Here is a 20,225-nt window from a genome sequence, read left to right on the forward strand (position 1 = left end):
CTGAGAATATGAAGCTGAGGAAGGATGCAGGGCTCAGGTAGTGGAGATTGTCTGATCCATACACAATCAGGAGAAGAACTGCTGTAGATTACAGGTTCCACACTAAGGAACAACGGGACTTCTATGAGACTGTGATGTTGGATAAGAAGCCCATAGTCTGTCCCATGAGGTGGGTAGACTGGAAATTCATAAAGGAAAATGAGGATCACTACCCCGGAATTTATGACAGCTTTAAGTCTTGTGGAGTTGATGAGTTTGTTGGACAGAAGTTCACAAACTGGAATGATGAGCTAGTTATGCAATTCTACTCCACAGCTCATTTTTATCCCGATGGCAGAATTGTGTGGATGTCTGAAGGTACAAGGTACCAATCAACTATTGAGGAATGGGCCAATTTGATTAATGCCCCAGAGGAGAAGGAAGATGACTTGGATGTCTACTCCAAGAAGAAGAAGGATCACAATTCCATGTCCCATATGTACAAGGAGATCCCAGACAAGGCCCTTGAAACTTTCAAGTTTGGGTCTGTCCACTTTCTTGTGACATGACTGCCAACAATCAACTGGATTCTTAGGCACACTCTTTTGCCCAAGTCAGGTGACCACAACATGATCAGAGGGCATGCAATTAATATGCTTCACATTTTTGATGTGCCACAGAGATTCAAGGTCATGAGCCTCATAGTTGAGACTATCAAGAGGACAGCAGCAGACCAAAAGAGAAGTTGTGGGTATGCCCCACAAATCCAGGAGCTGATCAACTCAAATATGGGCACAAGCAAATATCTGTTGGATAAGGACCACTTTGTTCTCTATCCAGATTTTGAGGACAATCAAGTTGTCATGAATGAGAATGAACCATCATCAGTGCAAGCTCAAGAGAAGAAGGAGAAAGCAAAGAAGGAGAAGGCTGCCAAGATGCCAACTCTAGAGGAGGCATCTGAATACTTTTTGAAGAGCAATCAGGACCAACTTGGTTACTTGATAGCATCAACTCTAAGGATTGAGAAGGGGTTGGCCACCCTAACTCAAGACCAGGAGAGCCTGGAAAGAATCATGGAACAAAAATTATATGATTTAGATGTCAAAGTAACTGAGATTCAGTTAGTTGTGGAGCAGCTACAAGATGACATGCAGGAGAGGAAGGGCAGGACAACTACTGATGCATTTGCCAGAGTGCCTCGAGCTCAGAGATCAGCTCCAGAGCCAGTGGCAGACACCAGAGCCACTTCATCTGCACTAGCTACAACTCCAGTACAACCAGCTCCAGCACCAACTCCTTCAGCTCCATCCACATCAACTGAAGTCTTCGTCCAAGGAGCCATCTCTACACCACCAACTGAAGACCAAGCCTGAGAGACGATATAGTACTATGCATTTTCTAGGAACTTTTTGGTAACTTGTTGCCAAAGGGGGTGAGGGAGTCCTGGATTAGGGGGTGTCCGGATGCCCGGACTATGACCTTTAGCCGGACTCCCGGACTATGAACATACAAGATTGAAGACTTTGTCCCATGTCCGGATAGGACTTTCTTGGCATGGAAGGCAAGCTTGGCGATACGATATGTAGATCTCCTCCCCTTGTAACCGACTCTGTGTAACCCTAGCCCTCTCCGGTGTCTATATAAGCCGGAGAGTTTTAGTCCGTAGGACGAACAACAATCATACCATAGGATAGCTTCTAGGGTTTAGCCCCTCTGATCTTGTGGTAGATCAACTCTTGTACTACCCATATCATCAATATTAATCAAGCAGGAGTAGGTTTTACCTCCATCGAGAGGGCCCGAACCTGGGTAAAAACATCGTGTCCCTTGTCTCTTGTTACCATCCGCCTAGACGCACAGTTCGGGACCCCCTACCCGAGATCCGCCGGTTTTGACACCGACATTGGTGCTTTCATTGAGAGTTCCTCTATGTCGTCGCCTTTAGGCCCGATGGCTCCTTCGATCATCAACCACGACGCGGTCCAGGGTGAGACTTTTCTCCTCGGACAGATCTTCGTATTCGGCGGCTTTGCACTGCGGGCCAATTCGCTTGGCCATTTGGAGTAGATCGAAAGCTACGCCCCTGGCCATCAGGTCAGATTTGGAAGTTTAAACCACACGGCTGACATCCGCGGAGACTTGATCTTCAACGGATTCGAGCCGCAGCCGAGCGTGCCGCGTTGTCACGATGGGCATGATCTAGCTGTACCGCCGGACAGTGCCCAGAGCGCCGCTCAGGTGTCTGCTCCAACCCTTAGCTCGGAGCCGACTGCGCCGGTCGAGGACGGGTGGCTAGACGCCGCCTCGGGGGCTACAATCTCTACGGCGATCGAGTCGAACACCAATCTTGTCCCTCGCGGAGCTCGTGACTCCAAGGTGTCGGACTCCTTTCCGGACTTCGAATCTTCCGCACCCGTTCCGATCGAACATAATTGGGCTCCGATCATGGAGTTCACCGCCGTGGACATCTTTCAGCACTCGCCCTTTGGCGACATCCTAAATTCACTAAAGTCTCTCTCTTTGTCAGGAGAGCCCTGGCCGGACTATGGTCAGCAAGGTTGGGATGTGGACAACGAAGAAATTTGAAACCCACCCACCACCCACTTCGTAGCCACTGTCGACGATTTAACCGACATGCTCGACTTACACTCCTAAGACATCGACGGTATGGACGCTGATGAAGGAGACGACCAAGAACCAGCACCTATAGGGCACTGGAAAGCCACCTCGTCGTATGACATATACATGATGGACACCCCAAAAGAAGGGAATGGCAATGGAAAAATGGAGGATGACCCCTCCAAGAAACAACCTAAGCGCCAGCGTCAGCGGTGCCGCTCTAAATGCCGCCAAAGCAAAAACGGCGAGTCCGGCACTGGAGACAATAACACCCCGGACAGTGCCGAAGACAACCCCCTCCAGCTAGATTCAGCGCAGGAGGATGGGGAAGACAGCCCTCATGAGAGAGTGGCAGACAGAGAGGTCGAGGACGACAATCATATGCCTCCCTCCGAAGACGAGGCAAGCCTCGACGATGAATAATTTGTCATGCCTGAGGATCCCATCGAACAAGAGTGTTTCAAACGCAGGCTTATGGCCATAGCAAGCATCCTCAAAAGAAAACACTAGCAGCTTAGAGCTGACCAAGATTTTCTAGCCGACAGATGGACTGAAGTCCTGGCGGCCGAAGAGTACAAACTCGAACGCCCCTCCAAGAGCTACCCAAAGCGCAGGCTGCTGCCCTAACTAGAGGAGGAAGCAACTAAACCTACATCACCAGCGTATGATGCGGCCGATCGGCCACCCCGTGGCCGCGACAGAGAGGCCTCTCGGCCCTCAACTCAAGCCGCACCCCGACGTCGCTCGAAAAGTACCAAGGCACGGGGAAACACGCCAGACCTACGAGACATATTGGAGGACAAGGCAATGCAAACAAGATCGATCTACGGATCGCGTGGGCGCCCCAAGACACGTGACGATAACCGTCACGCCGCATATGGCAAATACGGCCAGGCCTAACAGGGCAGGCAAGGCTCATATGAGCTACGCCATGATATAGCCCAGTACAGAGGCGCCGCACACCCACTATGCTTCACAGATGAAGTAATGGATCATCAAATCCCCGAAGGGTTTAAAACCATAAACATCGAATCATACGATGGCACAACAGATCCTGCGGTATGGATCGAGGATTATCTCCTTCATATCCATATGGCCCGCGGTGATGATCTACACGCCATAAAATACCTCCCACTCAAGCTTAAAGGACCAGCTCAGCATTGTCTTAACATCTTGCCAGCAGTGTCAATTGGTTGCTGGGAGACCTGGAATCCGCATTCCTCGACAACTTCCAGGGCACTTATGTGCGACCACCAGACGCCGATGACCTAAGCCACATAATTCAGCAGCCATAGGAATCCACCAGACAATTCTGGACACGGTTCCTAACCAAGAAAAATCAAATAGTTGACTATCCGGACGTAGAGGCTCTCGCAGCCTTCAAACATAATATTCGTGATGAATGGCTTGCCCGACACCTTGGACAGGAAAAGCCGAAATCCATGGCAGCCCTCACAACACTCATGACCCGCTTTTGCGCGGAAGAAGACAGCTGGCTAGCTCGTAGTAATAACATGACGAAGAGCCCGGGTAATTCAAATACCAAGGACAACAATGGCCGGTCGCGTCGCAACAAGCACAAGCACCACATTAACGGCGACAATACTGAGGATATGGCAGCTAATGCCAGATTCAGAGGCTCTAAACCCGGTCAGTGGAAGAAGCCATTCAAAAGAAATCCTCCGGGCCCATCCAGCTTACACCGGATAGTCGATCGCTCGAGCCAGATACATGGCACCCCCGAACAACTAGCCAATCACACCAACATGGATTGTTGGGTGTTCAAGCAGGCAGGCAAGTTAAGTGCTGAAAACAGAGACAAGGGGCTGCATAGCGATGACGAGGAGGAGCCCTCCGAACAACAGAGGACAGAAGGGCTTCCCCCCACAAGTGTGGACGGTGAACATGATAGACGCAACCCACATCCCCAAAAGGGAACGGAAGCGTGCGCTCATGGACGTATATGCGTTGGAGCCAGTCGCCCCAAAGTTCAACCCATGGTCCTCCTGCCCGATCACTTTTGATCGAAGGGACCACCCAACTAGAATTCGTCACGGCGGATTCGCTGCATTGGTTCTAAACCCAATCATTGACGGATTTCACCTCACTAGGGTCCTCATGGACGGCGGCAGCAGCCTGAACCTGCTTTACCAGGATAATAGTGCAGAAAATGGGCATAGATCCCTCAAGGATTAAACCCACAAAGACGACCTTTAAAGGCGTCATACCAGGTGTAGAGGCCAGTTGTACAGGCTCAGTTACACTTGAAGTGGTCTTCGGATCCCCTGATAATTTCCGAAGCGAGGAGTTAATCTTCGACATAGTCCCGTTCCGCAGTGGCTATCACGCCCTGCTCGGGCGAACCGCATTTGCAAAGTTCAATGCGGTGCCGCACTTAGCATATCTCAAGCTCAAGATGCCAGGCCCTCGCGGAGCCATCAACGGAAATACCGAACGCTCTCTCCGAACAGAGGAGCACACGGCGGCCCTCGCGGCAGAAGTACAAAGTAGCCTCTCAAGGAAATTCTACAGTCCGGCTATTAAACGTCCAAACGCCGTCAAGCGCGCCCGGAGTAACCTACAACAAGACCGTTTGGCACATTCCAAGCAAGCATAGCAGTGCGGCCCCAACCCCAGCCCTCGCGAGATTGCGAAACCAGTACCACGCATACATAATTACGCTCTGGAAGTACCATGGGCATAAGGGGAGGGGAACAACCACAACATGCCCAGAAGGCGGCTCAACCGCACTAGGGGCTCCTGATTTTGTCGTTTTTCTTTTCTTACTTTCAGGACTCCACTCTTCGGAAGGCCTGTGCGGCAATAAAATCGCCGAACACACGATGCATCAGCCAGGGAGACAGCAAGCCACGTCGAACGTCCAGGTGGTCTCTATAATGAGCTAAATACCTGTCTTACTTAAAGTCTCGCAGCTTTCCCCTGGAGGGGGACATGTCAAATAATCCCATCTCTTGCTTATCGCACTATTTATATCGTTCTGCTTTCATAGCAGCCCTTTAATAAACAATACATAGCTCTTGTCTATTATTGCATTCATTTTTCATGTAAATATGTTCAGTCATGACATCATGCAACCGTACACTTTGGTACGGCCAATACACCAGGGGCTTAAGTTCCCCAAAATACGGTGTGAGAAGACCGGACACTCTTATGAGTACGGCACCCCGAACTTATAGCATTATATGCATCGGCTCCGAATCATGTCTTGGGTCAATAGTTGGGTTTGCCCGGCTCCCATGTTTTGGTACCTTACGTTCCGCTATGTCGGCTAAGGTAGCGCTGGGAGAACTACTGCGATTGTGCCACAGTTGAGGCTGGGTTAACACCTCAGTAGAGAAAGCTAAAACTGACCGTCATGATAGGGCGAGAGACCGGTCACTGTTTTCGAGGTTTTTCGAGTCCCTAAAGACTTATGCCGCTTCGAGTGAGCAGCCGGATTTATCCGGCCTAGGCGTGGATAGCGCCCCGAACTCGGTCTTCCGAATACTAGGGGCTTTACCGAAATTTAAAATTATAGAATTCTATGGCTAAGTGAGAGTGATAAAGCATTATAAGTACGATCGCCTTGTTTGTTGTGCTGAGCGCCTCCCTCGAAGGACCCAAGAATGGGAACAAGAGCGCTCAGGTTTATCCCGAACACCCCAGCCCTCGTGGCATGGGGGTAGAAGCAGACGACTTGCATCTTTCAGATTTAATAAACAGACGCATAGAAGGTCATATTTTAAATTCAAAAAGTGTTGCTTAGCGCACATGAACAAGTTTTCAGCGCACAGGATAAACACGAGCGAGTTTACTCAAAAATTACATCACTGGTACATTCATTCGCCACAAGACGGGCACCCTTTAGGACGCCCTCATAATACATCTCAGGCTGGCGATGCTCCTTCCCCTCCGGTGGCCCTTCCGTCACCAGCTTCTCAGCATCCAGCTTGCCCCAATGCACTTTAGCACGGGCAAAAGCCCTACGGGCGCCTTTGCTGCATACGGAGCACTTGATGACTTCAAGTTGTGGACACGCATCCACCAGCCGCCGCACCAGCCCAAAATAGCTCAAAGGCATGGCCTACCCAGGCCATAGCTGGCCTATCAGGCCCTTCATGGCCTCTTCGGCTACCTTATGAAGCTCGACTAGCTGCTTCAGCTGGTCGCTCAGGGGCACCGGGTGTCCGGCCTCAGCATACTGGGACCAGAACACCTTCTCCGTCGAGCTCCCTTCCTCGGCCCGGTAGAATGCGGCGACGTCAGATACACTGCGGGGCAGATCTACGAATGCTCCTGGAGAGCTGCAGATTCGGGTAAGTAACAAGTAATTTACTTTCGCGTGCTTGCTTTGCATAAAGAATGCCTTACCCGCCGCAATCTTCTTCATCACCTTAATTTCCTGGAGGGCTTTTTGGGCTTCGGCCTTGGCAGATTTGGCGCTTTCAAGTGCCGAGGCAAGCTGGGACTCTCAAGTCTTCGAGTCAAGCTCTAAACTCTCATGTTTTTTCACAAGAGCATTGAGCTCTTACCGCACCTCTGCCACCTGCGCCTCTTGTTTCTCTTGCTCGGTGCGCTCCACGGCCACATTGTGTTCGCCCTTGGATAGTGCTTCCTTCAGGGTCGCCACCTAGGTTGTGGCCCCTGTAACATTCATGTTGGTCCTGTCATTTTTGCAACCAGGTATTTTTATATACTTACATAAGGTACTACATACCTTCCTTATCCTCGAGCTGCTTCTTGGCAAGGCCGAGCTCGTTCTCGGACCGCTCGAGGCTCTGCTTCAATGCATCGACCTCTGCAGTCAGTGCGGCAGAGGTCATCAGCACATCCTGCATTCCCATATTGACATATTTATGTTAGACTCCTACGTATATCTTTTTTAGATCCTCAGTCCGGCTTTTCCTTCCGAACACCAAACTGAGCATCAGGGGCTCTGTCTATGCGGTACCATTTTCATATGTTTTAAATATATAACTCAAAGCCTGTTAGTAGGCTGGCACAGGCTTCTGTCAGCCCGCTCTTAGCAGACTGAACCTTCTGGATCACCGCACTCATAACAGTGCGGTGCTCCTCATCGCTGGAGGCGCCGTTAAGCACCTCCAGCAAATTGTCCGGCGCCTCCGGTTGTATGGAGGCCGCCGGCGTCGTAGGCTTGCCCTTCTTGCGAGGGGGGCGCCTGCCGGACTCCGGAATCACTGAAGGTTCCAGAGCGGTATCCGGCCCAGGGCCGGACTTAGATCCCTCTGGGCTTCGTCCCCTTTGGTCCTGGAGTCCGGGAGGTCGCCTTGCGGCGCCTCCAGGACCACCTCCTCCTAGTTTAGCCCCTTTTGGGACTGCACCTCGGCATCATCCGTAGGGTGAGGGGAGGTAGCCGTCGGGAGTGAAGCGCTATTCACATCCGACGAGTCCAGGAAGCCGCTCGACGAATCGCCGAGCTGAGCCTTGGGCTGACTGCATAATTGAATTCGGCGTCAGAAGGTACTGTACAATAGAGGAATGCCATAAGTTATTCTGGTCGTCGTCGGCGTCGGAGGCTTATTCTGGAAGAAGGGTCTTCCCCTTCTTGGACCCTCCGGCCTCCCTAGTTGGGGCGGCCTTCCTTTTCTTTCCTCCCCCCGCTGGAGGGGGAGAGGCTTCTTCTTCCTCCTCCTCGTCTTCGGAGGCGGAGGGCGTCTCGGGGTCGTCGGGCGATCAGTCCGACACCACCAGGCGTCGGGAACTCTTTCGAGTCCCCGTGGCCTTCTTCTTGGCCTTCTTCTCCGGCACCACGTGGGGTGCCGGAACCAGCAGCTTTGCCAAACGGGTGTCCGCTGGGTCTTCGGGCAAAGGAGCCGGACAGTTGATCTGTCCGGCCTTCTTCTGCCAGTCCTGTTAAAGGAATGGGAGTTTAGATCCCGCATAGATTCAAACTATGAAAAACAAATACCCTGTAATGGGTAAACTAAGCTTACACACTGGCTTGGCGCTTCGCGCAGAATCCGCGATCCTTAGTAGTGGGAGGGTGGATCACGAAGCTCTTGAAAAGCACCTTCCAAGCATCTTCATGCATTGTGTCGAAGAGCCTGGACAGAGTTTGGTGCTGAGCCGGGTCGAATTCCCACAGATTAAAAGCCCGCCGTTGACACGAGAGGATCCGGCGGAAGAGCATGACCTGGACTACGTTGACGAGTTTGACCTTCTTGTCCATCAGGTTCTGGACGCAGGTTTGGAGTCCGGTCGCCTCTTCCGGATTACCCCATGACAGGCCCGTCTCTTTCCATGAGGTGAGCCGCGTGGGGAGGCCAGATCGAAACTCGGGGGCCGCTGCCCATTCAGGGTCACGCGGCTCGGTGATGTAGAACCACCCCTATTGCCACCCTTTGATGGTTTCCACAAAGGAGCCCTCGAGCCATGTGACGTTGGCCATCTTGCCCACCATGGCGCCTCCGCACTCCGCTTGTCGGCCGCCCACAACCTTCGGCTTGACATTGAAAGTCTTCAGCCATAAGCCGAAGTGGGGCTGGATGCGGAGAAAGACCTCACACACGATGATAAACATCGAGATGTTGAGGATGAAGTTCGGCGCCAGATCGTGGAAGTCCAGGCCATAGTAGAACATGAGCCCCTGGACAAATGGGTGAAGAGGAAAGCCCAGTCCGCGTAGGAAATGGGGGAGAAACACGACCCTCTCATGGGGCCTGGGGGTGGGGATGAGCTGCCCCTCATCTGGGAGCCGGTGCGCGATGTCGTTAGACAAGTATCCAGCTTTCCTCAGCTTCTTGATTTGCCCCTCCGTAACGGAGGAGTTCATCCACTTGCCTCCCGCTCCGGATATGATTGGAGAAGGTTGAGGTGGGAAGTGCGGACTTGGGCGCTGGAGCTCGAGTGCGCATGAATGGATAAGCGAAGGAGAAAGAAGGCGTAGATGGAAAGGGTAGATCCTTATCCCCTTATATGAGGCGGCCGCAACTATGAGCCCCCACCAGCCTAGTAAAACTCGCTTATCTCCCAAGCGCCGCGATTAATGGCGCGGTTGGGTTACCCACGCCCGTATTGATGAGAATCCCGGAATAAGGGGGCACGATCTCCGCTTTGACAAGACGTACCAAGGAAACCGCCTCCCTAAACACGCTGAGGTGGGACAGTAAAACGATTCGAATAAAGGCTTGGCTGTGGCATGATGTCATGCTACGGAATGCGTCAGCAGATTAGAGTGCGAATATTATTCTCTCTAGGATGGTATGTGGAAACTATTTTGCAGAGCGGGACATTATCCTTGTGTTCAACATCTTCTATGAAGTATTCGGAGGAGGAACCCGCCTAGCAATGCTGAAGACAATTTGCGCGCCGGACTCGTCGTCATTGAAGCCTGGTTCAGGGGCTACTGAGGGAGTCCTGGATTAGGGGGTGTCCGGATGGCCGGAATATGACCTTTGGCCGGACTCCCGGACTATGAAGATACAAGATTGAAGACTTTGTCCCATGTCCGGATAGGACTTTCCTTGGCGTGGAAGGCAAGCTTGGCGATACGATATGTAGATCTCCCCCCCTTGTAACCGACTCTGTGTAACCCTAGCCCTCTCCGGTGTCTATATAAACCGGAGAGTTTTAGTCCATAGGACGAAGAACAATCATACCATAGGCTGGCTTCTAGGGTTTAGCCTCTTTGATCTCATGGTAGATCAACACTTGTACTACCCATATCATCAATATTAATCAAGCAGGAGTAGGGTTTTACCTCCATCGAGAGGGCCCGAACCTGGGTAAAAACATCGTGTCCCTTGTCTCCTATTACCATCCGCCTAGACGCACAGTTCGGGACCCCCTACCCGAGATCCGCCGGTTTTGACACCGACAAGGGGAGAAAAATGTATAGATCATAGGCTTCGAGAGAGAGAGTTTGCTTTTGTTCTCTCTTGTCTTCTTGGTTGAACTTTATTTGCTTTTGCTTGCTTGAGATACTATGTTATTATCTGTGAGATATTGATGATCATGTGTTTGATCATAAGCTACACTTATGCTTGTTAGATGATATTATCTTATTTATCCTTATATGATCATTCACTTTGCTTGGTGATGAGTGCATGTATTCAATCTTTATTATTTTGAGCGCTCCACCAAGATGTATGTGACATGGAAGAGTAACCCATGAGCCTAATTCCTTGTGTATTTGCAGTCTAAAGCAAATCTTAAACTATGCATAAATTTACGGGGAGCTCTTGCTTATCACATACTTCTCAAAGTGACGATGTTTTTTCAATCCTATTATCATTTGTCGAAGCTTTGATCTATATGTTGTCATCAATTACCAAAAAGGGGGAGATTGAAAGTGCAACTATCCCTAGGTGGTTTTGGTAATTCATATCAACATATTGCTCATTGAGCTAATACTATTCCAAGACAAATATTTCAGGAAAGCTCAATGAATGGCATGGCATGGATGATGAAAGTGGATCCCTCAAAATATTAAGGACAAAAGGACTGGCTCAAGCTCAAAAGCTCAAGACTCTACATTTTATATTTTAGTGATCCAAGATCACATTGAGTCTATAGAAAAAGCCAATACTATCAAGGAGGGGTGAGGTGTTGCTTAATGAGCTTCTTGCTTCAAGTGCTTAGTGATATGCTCCAAAAACCCTCAACTACTTTCTTATATCCACATATGACCTAAACCTAAAGTCAAAATCGGTCCCACCGATTCTTTCTATCCGACGCCACCGAGTTCAGATGTCATAGCCACTGCCACAAACCCTAGGCAAGTCGGTCTCACCGATAGGGATCTCGGTCTCACCGAGATGGGATTGTAATCTCTCTGTTTCCCTTTGTAACGTTTCGGTCTAACCGAAGTGAGCGATTGGTCCCACTGAGATTGCAATCTAAACTCTCTGTTTCCCTTTCGTAACATTCGGTCTCACTGAAAAGAGCGAATCGGTCCCACCGATTTTACCTGACCAACTCTCTGGTTAGCTAATTACCAAAATCGGTCTCACCAAGTTTGTGTAATCGGTCTCACCGAGATTACGTTATGCCCTAACCCTAACCATATCGGTCCCACCGAAATCACTAACGATCACTAGGTTTACTGAATCGGTCCGACCGAGTTTGTAGATTCGGTCCCACCAAGATTGGTAAATTGTGTGTAACGGTTAGATTTTGTGTGGAGGCTATATATATCCCTCCAACTCCTCTTCATTCATGGAGAGAGCCATCAGAACAAACCTACACTTCCAACTTACCATTTCTGAGAGAGAACTACCTACTCATGTGTTGAGGCCAAGATATTCCATTCCTACCATATGAATCTTGATCTCTAGCCTTCCCCAAGTTGCTTTCCACTCAAATCTTCTTTCCACCAGATCCAAATCCTATGAGAGAGAGTTGAGTGTTGGGGAGACTATCATTTGAAGCACAAGAGCAAGGAGTTCATCATCAACGCACCATTTGTTACTTCTTGGAGAGTGGTGTCTCCTAGATTGGCTAGGTGTCACTTGGGAGCCTTCGACAAAATTGTGGAGTTGAACCAAGGAGTTTGTAAGGGCAAGGAGATCGCCTACTTCGTGAAGATCTACCGCTAGTGAGGCAAGTCCTTCGTGGGCGACGGCCATGGTGGGATAGACAAGTTTGCTTCTTCATGGACCCTTCTTGGGTGGAGCCCTCCGTGGACTCGCGCAACCGTTACCCCAAAGGGTTGAAGTCTCCATCAACGTGGATGTACGATAGCACCACCTATCGGAACCACGACAAAAACATTCGTGTCTCCAATTGCATTTGAAATCTCTAAACCATTCCCTTTACATTCTTGCAAGTTGCATGCTTTAATTTCCGCTGCTCATATACTCTTTGCATGCTTGCTTGAATTGTGTGAAGATTGCTTGACTTATGCAAAGATAGCTAAAATCTGCCAAAGTCTAAAATTGGGAAAAGGTTAAGTTTTTAATTGGTCAAGTAGTCTAATCACCCCCCCTCTAGACATACTTCGAGGTCCTACACAATGGCACCGATCCACCGGTTCTCAACCGAGGAGAAAGGGAAGGCCCCCGAGAGGGGCCTGACCTGCTCTTGCCGAAGAAACGGCCAGTACCTGGCCGCCGCGACGAAATTGCGAGGCCGGAGATGACGAGGCCTTGGTGCAATCGGCCACCTCCTGGGTTCCCGCTACCCCTGTACGCCCAAGCCAAGGGCCCTGGAGAAAGGGACAATGAGCAACGCCGTCCATGCCGCAGGCGAGGTTGACGAGCCATGGCGGTGCGTGCCATTTCTCCTGGAGTCCATGTCGCGGACTCCTCTCGAGAGCTTGTGCTCCCCGCCGCGATGCCTCCGAACATCTGGATCTGCTTTCCTCCCTTCTTCGCCTTCGAGATGCCGTCGAGGGGGCCTCTCGAGCTCTGGTTGCAGGACACCGACTGTGGTACACCGGCGACCGGAGGGGAGGTTGAAGTCGTCGCTCTAGGCAAGGTCTACATGACCCAAGGCTGGGGCGGGATTGCCCGGGTCTGTCAAACATGGGGTGCCCTCGTGATTCATTTCAGATATGATGGCGCCTCCTTGATGCTCTTCAAGGCCTTCAATGCAGAAGGCCGCCGACTGGAGTGCTGCCCCAGAGGAGGCAGCCAGGACATCGACATGGCAAGGGCTAGGCCTACCACCCACTTTCCCAAAGGCTCCTATGGCAGCAGCGGTGATGCTTGGGAGTCCAACGACTCTCCCGAGCTCTTCATGACTCCGAAGACAAGCAACGACAGCTACGTGTCCCCGAGCTCATATCGTGCTCGGAGCAAGGTAGCTACATCTGGATGCCAGCACGGCTGATCTAGATGGGGTTGGCGCCGGCCTCCCCTGTCCCACTGTTGATGATGGCGTCGGCCATGGAGGCGCACGTAGTTAGGGCTCCTTAGGACTTGCGTCTTTTTTTCCTACGAGGAGTCGAGACAACACCCCGTGGGGGGCATGTAAAGGGTCCACAATATCTTTTGTTGATATTATCCTTATTATGAAGTGGTGCAAATGCATGTCCTGTCCCGGCTTGGCTCCCCCTTTCTAACCTCGCGACGACCTGGTTCTCTATGCTGACAGGTCCCGGTCCCCAGGCAGGCTTCAGCCGTCGCTGGTATGCCAGGTCGCGATGCCGTGGACAAGGCCAGGAGGTGAGCGGCCCGAGATCCAGTAAGAGCCCATGAGGCACGATGCTCAGGAGGTCCACTTTAGCACTCAAGCAGTCATCGAAAGATGAGAAAGGAAGGCGACATCACCGTTACAGTGCCGCATCAAGTGGAGGTTTTGTGTCGCATCAATTAGCTATTCCAGGGGCGAGACTTATCTCAAAAGCACGGAGTCATTCCTTCACGATGTGCCAGACTTGTGCGTCGGCAGCTGGGATGTAGCTGGGTTAGGCCCTCGCAAACTTCCTTCTCTTCCCCATACTCTCCTTTGTGCTCTATGTCCTAAGGTCCCGGTCCTCGAGCGAGCTCAGCCGTCGCCGGTATGTCAGGTCGCGATGCCGTGGACAAGGCCAGGGGGTGAGGGCTGGAGAGCCAGTAAGAGCTCCTGAGTCACGATGCTCAGGAGCCCCCCTTTTAATGCGCAAGCGGATTGCGCGGGCAAGAGAGAGAGAGCTCGCAATGCCTCCCGTTTTAGGCCTCAGGAAGTTCCTGTAAACCGACACAAGAAAAGCATGGGTTGCCATTATGATTGTCGGCCGGCCATTGGTTGCTCCGAGAGTGTGGTGAGGGCACTTAGGGCCTGGTGAGGTGACGCTTGCGGGGCTGCCATGGGTTAGAGATCGGCCACTCAGATTTGTTGACGCTGCAGGGACAGTCCCATGCGCAAGCGCCGTGCCAGCGCGAGCGGCTCCATGGTTTGGTGTCAATCGGGCAGGTGAATATCACAGGAAGGTTAAGCATGAAAGGCAAATCAGCTTAGGTAAAAGCAGGAGGGATACATGCCACCGGGTCAGGCCCGAGCGGCTTGGGGATGATGCAACCCGAGGGGTGCCTGCAGCAAGGTAAACTAAAAGGCATAAGCAAAAGGGATACATGCCGCAGGGACAGACCCACGTGACCTGGGAATGATGCAGCCCTAAGGGCGCTCCCAGCTGAAGTGAACTCGAAAGATGTCACCTGATACCGTTGTAGAGGGGGTGTTGAAGTAGCTGAAGGTGCGTGGTGAAGAGACCGACCCTCACGAGCCACCGGAGCCTTGAGCCTCGGGAGACTCTGGGGGTCCAGGCGGTTCCTTGAGGACCATCTCCATCTCCGCCATGACCGTGTGGTGCCTGGCCTCCTGAGCTGCCAGAACGCTCACAGATGACGCTGGTGAGTTGCAGCCGCGTTCGGTAGGCTGAAGGGCATGCAAACGTAGCTGTGCGGCGGACCCTCGCAACGTCCCATGCGCGAAGGCCAGAAGCACTCCAGAGTAGCAGCTTGGCTGAGTCCTAGGTAGTCGATGCAGACGCGCAGCCCGCCATCCTCGCTTGGATGGGGAGCTACGCCAGGTAAACAGCGATCGCCATGTATGTCTCTTGATTCCTGCAGTTCCCAAGTGGTGTTGGTGATGAACTCCTGAGGGTTGGGCCTTCCTTGCCCCATGCCATCCTGAGGGAAACGTGCTGCAGAGCACACCTCCAAGTGGTGCCCGAGCACCTCCCTCATGATCTAGGCAAAGTCTGAGGCCCTCCAGAAGAGAGCCCCCGAGCCCTGCCCGAGGAGGGCGCCGGGTGCGCCTTCCTATGCGATGGAAGGAGGCGCCCCCCTGCACGGGCGCGGATCCTGATGCTACACCTTCGGAGGTGCGAACCTCCTGAGGCCTTGAGCTGGGCGATGTCTTCTTCTTCTTGGAAACAGATTCAGTAGGGTTCTCTCCCCTGCTGTTTGGGTCCTCGATCGATGCAGCTTGGAAGGCGAGCTCGAGGGAGCACACCGCATCCTTCTCTTCGCAGCGGACTGTGATGATTCCTTCACTTCTCGGCATCTTGAGGACATTGTAGCCATGGTGGGTCACTGCCATGAACTTGGCCAGGGCTGGATATCCGAGGATGGCGTTGTATGGCAGGCAAATGTGGGCAACGTCGAAGTCTATGAGTTCGGTGCAGTAGTTCTTGCGCTGTCCGAAAGTGACAGGAAGGCAAACCTGCCCTATCGGAGTGGAGGAGCCATCAGTAACTCCTGAGAAAGTCTTGGTTGGCTGAAGTTGATCATATGGCACTTGAAGGTTGTTGAACGGCTTGACGGATAGAATGTTGAGTCCTGCGCCGCCATTGATGAGGGTCCTGGTAACTTGCACATTGCTGATGACTGGGGAACAGAGCATTGGGAGGATGCCAGCTGTTGCCGCACACTTGAGTTGATCTGCTGAGCTCAAAGTGATGGCGCACGTGGACCATCGGAGTGGGCGCATGGCCTCGAGCTTGGGGAGGGCTGCATTCACCTTGTGAGCAAACTGCTTGAAGATGCGTTGAGAGGCTGGGCTTGTGCATTGCCCAAGATGCAAGCAATAGCACGTGGCTCCTGGAAGCCCCCAGCCCCCTCGTCCTGGTGGTGGTCTCCATTCCTTCTTAGCAGTGGCGGCAGAGGAGGAAGGCCTGCGTTGCCTTCAGGCGGTCCTCGCGAGGCTGGTCCTACAAGCGATCCTCGCAAGGTTGGTCTCGCCACTCCTGGCGAGGGACTCGGTCGTCCCATCGTCCTCCACCTCTTTCTCCTCCTTGGTCGTAGCCCCGGTCATTGCACTCGGGGCGTCGACCGATGCGTCCTTCTCGAACGGCTCTGAGTTCCTGGCATTCGTTGGTGTTGTGGGTGTGGAAGTTGTGGTAGGTGCAGAATTGGCTACCCTTGGACGACTCTGGCTAGTCCCTGCCGCGCTTCGTGTCTGGTTCTGCTGCGAGCACAACTGCTCCTTTGCGCTTCACATCCTTGGCCTTGGCCTTCTTCTCTTCTGGGTCAGCGGCTGGGAGCTCGAGGAGGGAGAGGCACCCTTCCTCAGCTCGCGCGCACTTCGTTGCCAGGTTGAACAGCTCTAGAGATGTGCACAGATCCTCGTGGATGGCAAGCTCCTCCTTCATCTTGACGTCGCGGATGCCATCGGAGAACACTGAGATGATGGCCTCCTTAGTCACCTTGGGAATCTTGAGGCGAGTGCTGTTGAAGCACTCGATGTACTTCTGCAGGGTCTCTCCAGGCTGCTGCTTGATGCGGTGCAGGTCACCCACGGCCGGAGGGCGTCGCGAGTGCCTTGGAAGTTGGCGATGAAACGGCTGCGCATCTCGTCCCAAGAGGAGATCGTGCCGGGAGGCAGGTTCAGGAGCCAGGTGCGGGCACCGTCCTTGAGCACCATGGGAAACCATTTTGCCATGATCTTTTCGTGTCTGTTGGCCGCCTCGATGCCCAGCTCGTAGAGCTGCAGGGACTCCGCGGGGTCAGCAGTGCCGTCATAGCAAGGAGGCAGGTCCGGCTTGAACTTGCCTGGCCAGGCGACGCTGCCCAGCTCGGTGGTGAAGGCGCGACAACCTGCCGTGGGCACGGGAGCTTTTTGCAGACACGGGGCCTGCTCTGGATGGTTCTCGCGTGCCGCCACCAAGGGCATCATAGGGCCTTGGGGTGTCGGTGCTGGGATGCGGTCTTGCCGTGCTGGAGCAAGGAGCACGTGAGTGCCTTCTTGAGGCCGAGGGATTTCTTGACAGCTCCTTTCTTGTCGCGCGGGCGCTGGACGTGGTGGGTCTCGTCCAGGGGCCGCGCACCTTGGAGCCAGGGCTCCTTCTTGGGGAGGAGGTGGCGGAGGCACCCCCTGAGCTGCATCGCCCATGCAGGACGGAGGGCGAGGCAACGAGAGGGACGGTGCATGAGAGCCCCCTGCGGCGCTAATGAGCTCAGTGATGCGAACGAGCCACTCCTTGTAGAGGTCATCGACGGGGCGGTAGTGCAGGAGCTCACGTGCCAGGAGCAATGCGGCCTGCGCATCCGTTTGGGCGCGATGAGCGTGAGACGACGAACCAGCTGGAGTCAGCGGCGGAGTGGTGGTGCGGCTTTCCCACCGCACCGAGGGATGCAGCGACGATGGTTGCTGCTCGTTCCCCGCCGGGTCGGTGGCGGCATTGGTGGCAGGTGATGGAGAACGATGAGGAGACCCACCAACGGGAGACGTCTGGGCGACGCAGGCGGCGAGAGCAGCCCAGTGCTCGGCGCGACCTCGGCGAGCGTCTGCCATGGATGCGACGAAGCGATGGAACACAGAACAACGGAAAGAAGATTCTGGTGCACCCCTACCTGGCCCGCCAAATGTCGGATATCGGGTTCCGGGAAAACCCTTAAGGTTCGAACTCTGGGATGCGCACGGGATCCTCTCCCTACCGATCCACGCCCCGAAACCTCGCCGCGAATCTAGCTAGCACGATGAACAACACAAGAGACACAAGATTTATACAGGTTCCGGCCACCGTTGTGGTGTAATACCCTACTCATGTGTGTGGTGTGGTGGATTTCTTCTAGGGCTGATGATGAACAGTACAGAGGAAGAACAGCCTCGTGAAGGGTGTTCTTGTGGTGGTGTGCTTGGAGAGGAATTGATTCGTCTCTGTGGGCTCTAGATGAGATGATCCCCCCTTTCTACTATGGTGGTTATCTCTATATATAGAGGCCCTGGTCCTCTTCCCAAATATTGAGAAGGAAGGGAGCCAACAACGGAAATTTTGAAAGGGGACAGCTAGTACAAGCTATCCTGACTAAAGGTGGTCTTCGACTGCCAAAGGCGCTAGTGATGACGCTGCCTTGGGCTCCATGGTGACCTCCGTCCTGCCGTCCTGCTGGTCTTGGTCTTGTTGCACCGATATGGAAACCTTTTCCTGATGCCTTGGTACTCCGCACCTGCGCTTGCCCCCTTCACACCAAAGAGGAAACGAGGACACTGCGTAGGCTGGCGCCCGCCTGGTCTTGATCGTCATGGCCTGCGTCACGAGCACCTCGCGAGGTACTCCTTGCCTTGATCTCTCCGCCTCCTCGCAAGCCTGCCTGGCAAGGCCGCCCCTGAGGAGGCCTTGTGTCGTCTGCCCCACGAGGCTTGGCCCCTCGCGAGGGTCTTGAACTTGGGTTGATGAGGACGGGCCGTACTGGGCCACTGCTGAGCCACGCCGCAGGCCGCAGGCAGGCAAGTCCGGGACCCCCGTTCCTAGAACACCGACAATTACCTAGTAAAATGCATTGGCGGTCATCGAACTTGTCTCGATAGCTCACTTTGATCATTGTATACGGGATATTGTGATTATATGATCACAGGCTCAGTGTATAGCTCCATATTTGGCTCGTTGACCAGTCAAACAGTCCGCATGCGCCTCATCAGCTCGTGTTCTGTATCTATCTATCTATGCGGGCCTACCTATCAATGGAGAAAGAAATAAAAACCAAAATTATGCGTGTGTGAGGAATCAAACCACGGAACTCGTGGCTGCAACACACACTCGTCAGCCAAATGAAAATGAAATACTATGCGTTAAATGCACAAACCGATTTTTTTATTAAACGTGATGCACACATTAGCGCACACCATCCATAGACGCAAGTAGCATGTACGCGTGCAAACACTCACGCTCACATTGTGAAACCATGCTAATGCATGCACGTCGCCCTCTCAATCAAAGTCTTGCTCATGGCGTAATGCAAACGGGGAGCCCATCACCTGCGCGCCCCGACGGTCTCGCAAAAAAGACGTTTTGTAGGCGGCCTACACAAACACCGAGCATGTATTCACCTGGCTCAACACCAATGTCATACTCGTGCTTGGGCGCCGAGCTGCTCGACATTAGCCATGGCTCTGCACACGACGCGACGACGTGACTCGATGCCTTGCTCATGTATATCATCCATCACAACGACAATCTATAAAACATGCTAGCTAGAGAGGGTACTATGGTACCTATATATGTATCATGAGCGACCAATCATAGTGCCACTGCACACAAGTTTGTGTTCGATCTATTCGTCCATTATTCGTAAGTTATGCATGGTTGTGTGGTGTCTAATGGTCGTCATCGAAGGCTAGCTGGCGACAAGAGCGGTTGCATGGACGCCTGGTTGTCTATACGTGTCGCATATGCTTCAAAGGCTCATCATCCATGAGTTCACATTTTACCCCCATGCCAGCGTCTGACCGCCCTGGCCTACCGAAACCCCTTCCATCGCTAGCATGCGCTTCCCGCCTAAAATGGTCACCGTGGATCTAGAACGTCAATGCCGCATTCACGCCGGACGCGACTTCTCACTGGCGCCGGCATTGCAGCAGTGCGACAGCCGAGAGAGCGCCACCCGCGCGGCATCCCGGTGCAAGCGACTGCTCCGCGTTAACGACACCATGGCCATCCGTCTGTCCGCCGCCCACATTAATGACACGCGGCTACCGACGAACCTACTCCGGCGCCAGCCGTCCATCCGTCTGCCACGGCTCATTGCCATTCGCCCGCTATATTAACTCTAGCCCCAGCTCCCAGCCATAACCAGAGACCCATAGTCATTCTCCTCCGGTTCCCTTCCTTCTGTCGGCACCACTCCAACCATGGCCTCCTGGTGCTCCAAAGCTCTCTTGGACGTATAGTCGCAGGAGCAGACAAAGACATCGGCATCTCCATTCTAGGCGCGCTCCAAAGCTCTCTTGGACGTACTGTC

The sequence above is a fragment of the Triticum dicoccoides genome, chromosome 2B (genome assembly GCF_002162155.2).
Source record: "Triticum dicoccoides isolate Atlit2015 ecotype Zavitan chromosome 2B, WEW_v2.0, whole genome shotgun sequence".
Lineage (NCBI taxonomy): Eukaryota > Viridiplantae > Streptophyta > Magnoliopsida > Poales > Poaceae > Triticum > Triticum dicoccoides.